Here is a 7775-nt window from a genome sequence, read left to right as displayed (position 1 = left end):
TTAGACTTTACATAATTGTATTAGTTTTGCCAAATATCCGGCTGCAGCCGTCTACGGCCATACCACCCTGAACGCACCCGATCTCATCTGTTACAGATTTTTAAAGAGAAGAAACTCCAAGGCATAATGAACCAAATGTAATATATGAAACTTAAGATTTTAATTCAAGCAAACCAATTCTAAACATATTTTTGAGAAAATTCGGGAAATTAAAACATGGGCTGGGCATTAGCTAGTATTAATGGCTTATTCAAGTTATGTTTTATTCAAAGTCTTTATTTCTCAAGTGCACATACCAAAGTTTTTATGGAATATATTATATTGTTTAGGGCTTACTTTAATAAACTGTATATCCATACTCAAATGAAAGTGCAAGCTTTCCCAAATAAAAGTGCAGAAGAGACAGACAGATTTAGCAAAATGTTAATAATTGTTGAAACTGGGTGATTTAGTTAATTATACCATTCTCTCTCTGCTCACGTATGGTTAAAATTTTTCCATAAAGGAACCTGAACCTATTTTTTTTTTTTTAACAAAAGAGAAATACAGAAGCAGTGAACATCATTGTTCACGAATCCTTGCGCTCGTGTTTATTTATCCACTTAGAATAATTACTTAGAAGTGCAATTGCATTATTTCAAGCTTTGACATACATTTCTAATTTGTGTTCTGGAAAAATGTGTCAGTTTTTATACTCTCTCCAACAATACATGAAAAAGTCAATTTCCATTCTCTTGCCAGTCTAAGTTTGATCAGTCTTTTAAAATTTACTAGTCAGAAAGGTGGCAGTATCTCATTATTGTGTTTGTTTGCATTCATTAGATTACTAAAAAGGCTGGAAAAAATACATAAAATTCACCGACCATTTATATGTCTTCGGTGATTGCCTGTTTATATCCTTTTGCACATTTCTTTCCAGATATTATCTATTCTGTTTTCAGTTTCTACAGTGCTTTGAATATTTTAAATATTAGTTGCACATATTTCATGCTCATCAGCCTTGTTTATGGTGTTTTTTGTAGTATAAAAGTTTTCAATTTTTATGCAGTCAACATTTTAAATCTTTGGTTAGTTATCTTTCTGGCTTTTATTTTAGGCTAAGAAAGGTCTTTACCCTTTATATATTATAAAGTATCCCTTTATATATTCTTCTAGTTTTTTGGGGTTTTTTTGTTTGTTTGGTTGGTTGGTTGGTTGGTTTTTACCAATTTTATCTTAACACTTAATCTTTGTTCAATCTGGAATTTGTCTTTGTATGGAATGCAGTTATCTAGCTGTATTTTTATTTTCAAATGGTTGGTTAATTATCTCAAAACTGTTTATTAAAAAGTCTTCTTTTTTTACAAATTGTAATGCCACTTTTACATATGCTTATTTCTCAACTATACCTAAGCAAGCAAGCTAAGTCACTTCATTCATGACTGACTCTTTGCAACGTTATGGGCTTTGCATGGGATTCTCCAAGCGAGAATACTGAGGTGGGTTGCCATTTCTTCTTCCAGGGGATCTTTCTGACCCAGGGATCAAACCTGTATGTCTTACATCTCCTGCATTGCCGGGCAGGTTCTTTAACACTAGCGCTACCTGGGAAGCCCTATGCATACCTAGCTCTATTTCTTATCTGCATTATTGATCTTCTATCAATTTATGCATCAAATTGACACTGTTTCAATTACTCCAGCTTTACAACATGTTCTAAAATGTAGTAGGTAAAAGTCACTTTTGCAAGCTTTCCCTTTTAATTTCTGATTATTCTCATATTTTGTCTATATGAACATTGAAATAAACCTTCATGGTTCAAAACTAAATAAAATTTCATTAGGATTGGAATTCTTATGGCATTACAACCACAGATTAATGTTTAAAAATGGACAATTTTATAAAAATGAGTCCTTTTATCCAATATTAATGATGCAAGATGAGTCCTGGTCTAGCCAAATATTTCTATCCCCAATTAGAGTCTTGAAGTTTCTTCATAATTGTCCCTGATATTTCTTGGTAAATTTATCCCTAGGTAGTTTATACTTCATGTTGTTATTCTAGATGGCACTTTTTTCTTCTGTATACAATAAACTGTACTTTGTGTACAAATTTTTAAGTTTTGACATATATATGTATGGCTGTGAATCGAACTCTACAATCAATACAGTGAACATATCCATCACCTCAGTTTTCTTGCCCCTCTGTACAGCCACCCTCCTCACCCATGCCCTGCACCTCACACAACCATTCGTCTTATCCTTCTTTTCTTTCACCACAAATAATTTTGCATTTTCTCAAACTTTATATATATGTATATATATATATATATATGGAGTAACACAGTATGTACTTCTAGTTTTTTGCCTAGCTCATTCCACTCAGCATCATTATCTTCAGATTTAACTATGTTTTTAGGTGCATCAACATTTCCTTCTTCTTTTGTTTGTGTTTTGCTGAGTAGTTTTCTATCGAAAACATTTATCTGTTGATGGACATTTGAATTGATTTCTATTTTGGCTATTACAAACAAAGCTGCTATAAACATTCTTATGCACGTCTTTGTATGAGCTTGTGCTTTCATTTCTCTTTGATAAACCCCAAGGAATAACATGGCTGGATCATATGGTAGGTATATGTGTAACTTTTTAAGACATTGCCAGACTGTTTTCCAATGTAGTGTCATTTCGCATTCCTACCAATAGAGTATGAAAATTCTAGTCCCCCTATATCCTCACTGATACTTGCTTGCTATGGCCACTCTTTTTACTTATAATTTTTATTTTTTTTAATCTCTTGACCCCACACATGGCATGTGGGATCTTAGTTGCGTGACCAGGCACTGGAACCTGTGCCCCCTGCATTGGCAGCAAGAAATCTTAACCACTGACCACCAGGGAAGTCTCATAGCTATTTTAATAAGTATGTGATGGCATATCTTATTTTAAATTGCATTTCCCTATTCACTAATGCTATTGAACGTCTTTTCATGCACTTATTTGCCATCTGTATATCTTCCATGGTGAAGAGTCTGTTCAAATCTTTTTCATGTTTTTCTTGGGTTGTTTGTTTATTATTGGAGTTTTGAGAGTTCTTTAAGTATTCTGGATACCAGAACTTTTTCAGCTGTATGATTTACAAATACTCTCTCCCAGTCTGTGGCCTGTCTTTTCATTCTCTTTACAGTGTCATTGAGAAACAGAGACTTTACGTTTTATTCATGTATAATTTATCAAATTATTATTTTATGGGTCATGCTTTTGATTTTCATATCTAAGAAATTTTTCCTAACCTAGTGGTTTTCAAAGAGAGCTCATTTTTCTCCCCAGGAGAAGTCTCTGGAGACTCCAGACAGTCTGAAGACGTTTTTGCTTCACACAAATGGAAAGGGACTACCAACTTTTAATGAACAGCGACCTTGGATGCTGCCAAGCTTCCCCGAATGCACAGTTCAGCCCCTCACGAAAAGAATTGTGTGTATATGCTTAGTTGCTCAGTCGTGTCTGACTCTTTGGGGCCATTTAGAAATTGTAGCCCTCCAGGCTCCTCCGTCCATGGGATTCTCCAGGCAATTGAGGAGGAATTCTCCAGGCAATGGAGTGGGTCACCATTTCCTTCTCCAGGAGATCTTCCCAACTCAGGGATCAAACTTGTGTCTCCTGTGTCTCCTGCATTGCAGACAGATTCTTTATGGGCTTATCTGGCCTCAAATGTCAATAGTACTGAGGTTTGGGGGGTATTTATTTTTAATGGGTTTTACTGTTTTCTTTGTGTTCTTATCTCTTATCAGATAATTACTATGTTGTTGTTATTGCTGCCACTGCTGCTGTTTTCCGTCTCTACCCTTTGGAAGGTATTCAAGCAGTTTTCAGCTCCATTACCTATTCTTGAGGGAAAAACAGGCTAAACTTTCTATGTGGGAAACATGCCGCTTTATAGTCATTATTTTTCACAGAAACCTTTTTGTGGTTATTTAATTACGCTTGTGCCTGTCATGTATCTACGGTAATCAAGGACCTGTAATCTATGCTTATTTGGACCATGCATTGGAACTTTTTGAAACACATCGGGATATAATGACAAAGCATCATCCAAGGGCACTTTACACACATTTCATAACAGGATAATCTTTGTCATGTTTTACTACCATCTGTTAAAATACAGACAGTAGTTTTTCCTCATGAAAGAGTTTCAAGGATCTTATTATTCCAAGGTGATTATCACTTGTCCTAAAATGAATAATAACCATCTTGGTCTATTGCTAGCCAGATATGAGTTACATTAAAAAGGAATATAGTCTGTGGAGTTGTTATCCTGGCAAATGTTTTTATCAAGCATCTGCACTAAGATGAATATGGCTCCTAATTTATTTATCTTCAGAAACTTGTTTCAGTGGATCAGTGTATTGTTTACTAAGTGGACAGAAATGATGGTCTGGCTGAACACTCAGATAGCTTTTGATTTCCACACAAACAGTCTGCTTTTTAAGCAGACTACTAATTTCTTGGCTCAGTTCTGAGTTAGAATCTAACTTTCAAAGAATATGTGCTATTGTTGTTCAGTTGAGTCCGACCCTCTGTGACCCCTGAACTGTAGCATGCCAGACCGTCCTGTGCTTCACTGTCTCCAGGGGTGAAATTTGCTCAGATGATGTGCTCTAGGTGGATACATGCAGCAGGCCTATAAGACCTGTAGGCAGCTTCAGCACCTGTCCTCAAAGTTACCCAAAGGAAGGTTGAAGGAGAACAGAATATAGTAGAATATAAGATTTAAAAGTCAGCTAGTTCAGTCAAAAATAAGTTGAATTAATAAGTAAAGAAGTCTTTGAGAAAGCCTTCATGTGACAAAGTAGAAGTATCCATCTTCTCTCTCATTTACACTAGGACTTAGGAAATACATTTATATTATAAGTCATTCCTTAGACAGCGCATTGAGATAAATAGATATCAGAAAGGGCGCTGAGATAAATAGATACCAGAGCTGGCTCTCTTTTTTGCCTTACGAAGCTTTATTTCCCGAAGGCACATCAACAACGTGAACTAAATGGTATCATTCCACAGTTCACTTCTCGGTGCTTAAGTCAGGTGGTGGCAATCCTGAGTTTAGCCACCCTGAATAATAGGTTGGGGGGAAAAAAATACAAAGAGTAGTTGGAAGCTGATAAATAGACTCAATTCTTCTATTTCTCAGATGGATGAACTAAAAAACAAATCAGGCTAATCTGAGACTTCACTTGGGAGCTATGTGAGTTCCAAGTTTTAAGCTGCCACTGAATAATGTCTTGCCAAAAACTAAAGTCCTGCAGTCAATCCTTCAGAGTATGTCTCCTTCCAGGGCACTGCCTTCATGATTTTTTGTGCTAGGTTGTCACGATGATTGAATTGTGAACTTGTTCTCTTTGACCTCTAGAAACTTGGAGACTTGTCTGAAAGATTTTTTTTAAGGTCCAGATTATACTGAGAGACATTATTCTATGTAGATAAATCCCATGGAAAGAAGGATAAAGGAATGAGTTGTCAAAACGTAAAAGATTAGAGAAAGAAATATGAAATGCAGAAAATGTTTTTCACAAACGGTGTGTATGTGTGTGAATGAGAACCTTCTTCAGAAAGCAAGCTTGCATTCTGAAGGAAGATTTAGAAAAAAAGGTTGGAGAGTTTCCTCATATAAAGAATTATTATAAACCTTCTTGTATCATAAATGAAAACATACTTATTGATTACAATTTAAAGATTCTTAATTTAAGAATGTAAAATTATTTTTTTCTGAGAAACTACCCCAGAGATTGAAACTGCTCAAAAGGACATCTGTTCTTACGCTTTGAGTTAATAGCTAGTTTTGGTTCAGATGGTAAAGCGTCCGTCTACAATGCCAGAGACCTGGGTTTGATCCCTGGGTCGGGAAGTTCCCTGGAGAAGGAAAAGGCAACCCACTCCAGTACTCTTGCCTAGAAAATCCCATGGACGGAGGAGCCTGGTGTCCATGGGGTCGCAGAGTCGGACACGACTGAGCGACTTCACTTTCACTTTGAAGTTAATAGCTAGTCAGTATATTGTGTGAGTTTCCCAGGTAGCACTAATGGTAAAGAACAGAACTGCCAATGCAGGAGACCCAAGATCAGACCCAAGAGTGGGTTTGATCCCTGTGTCAGGAAGATTTCTTGGAGAAGGGAAAGGCTACCCACTTCAGTATGCTTGCCTGGAGAATCCCATGGACAGAGGAGCCTGGTGGGCTACAGTCCACAGGGTTGCAAAGAGTCAGACACGACTAGAGTGACTTAGCACACACACACACATATTGTGTAATTGCTAGGCATAGAATGAATTAGATCTTTAATAATAATTACTTTTTTCCAGTACTAGTACAACATTGATATGGTGTTGGAATTCCCTAAAAATGTCATTGGAAATTCTCTGTATATCTTTTGCACTGGGAAAAGTCAGGAAATTATTATGAGATTATCAAAGTGATATGCTTGCTAATCCCAAAGCTAAGAAATCCAAATTCCTTCCAATATATACAATATATGGTGGAAACAGAACTTTCAAGAATGATATTCCACTAGGTAGGACGTATGTAAAGAAGGAGTCAGAAACTCCCTGGTGGCCCAGTGGTTGAGCATCTGCCTTGCAATGCTGGGGACACGGGTTTAATCCCGGGTCAGGGGACTAAAATACCACATGCCACCAGGCAACCAAGCCCACTCACTCGTAGCTGGAAAGCCTACATGCTACAGCTACTGAAGCCAGAGGGCCATAACTGGAGAGTCCATGCGCCACAATAAATGATCCCTCGTGATGCAACCAAGATCCCTTGCACCACAACGGAGACCCAATCAGCCAAATAAGTTAAAAAAAAAAAGAAGGAGCTATGGTAAAAGGGAAGGGGAAAAGAAATGCTCAGACGTGATCTGATGATGAAAGGATTTCATGCCAAAGAAGATTTAACACTAGAAATGTCAGGAGATTTGCATTTGATTCTGCTGTTTCTATGCAATGGAAACATGGGAAATTTGATGGATCTCTCCAAGCCTCAGTTTCTCCTTTCATAAAATGTGTTTAATGTTACTTATCTTGCTGTATTAATATGAAGATTAGGCAAAATAACACAGTCAGAAATACATCAAAAACTGCAAAGCAGCTGCTGAAGTTGTTGCCATTCTGCTTTTCTTGTGGTTTGTATACACTTTATCAATTTTTCTAAAACAGAGCTGTGTATTAACATCCTCAGTGAAACACCTTCAAGAATCCATTTGAGTGTTGAAGGTGGGCTCAAACATACCTATTTGGAAAAGGCTATCTAGACGATTCTAGTGTGCAGCCCTTGTTAACAACCATAAGGTTTATACTCTACTCTCCAGCCTCAGATGCACTGGTTCCGAGTGTGTTATAACAGCCATGAACTAGACCACAAGCAGGCATCATTTCCTTTTCACTCCCAGAATTTAATCAAGGGTTATTTTGTCCTCTAAGGTTTAAGTGAACTGCTGAAAAGTAGAACTTACTACAGTGGTGAAGAGTTGTAGTTTGGGGAGTAAACAAGTCAGCAACTTAAAGAATGTCAGTTAAAGTGAAAGTGAAGTCGCTCAGTCATGTCTGACTCTTTGAGACCCTATGGACTGGACTGTAGCCTACCAGGCTTCTCCATCCATGGGATTTTCCAGGCAAGAGTACCGGAGTGGGTTGCCTTTTCCTTCTCCAGGAGATCTTCCCGACCCAGAGATTGAACCCGGGTCTCCCACATTGCAGGCAGACGCTTTACCCTCTGAGCCACCAGGGAAGCCCAAGAATGTCCTT

Source organism: Bison bison, unplaced genomic scaffold, assembly GCF_000754665.1.
Source record: "Bison bison bison isolate TAMUID 2011002044 unplaced genomic scaffold, Bison_UMD1.0 scf7180017864134, whole genome shotgun sequence".
Lineage (NCBI taxonomy): Eukaryota > Metazoa > Chordata > Mammalia > Artiodactyla > Bovidae > Bison > Bison bison.
Note: the sequence above shows the minus strand (reverse complement) of the source record.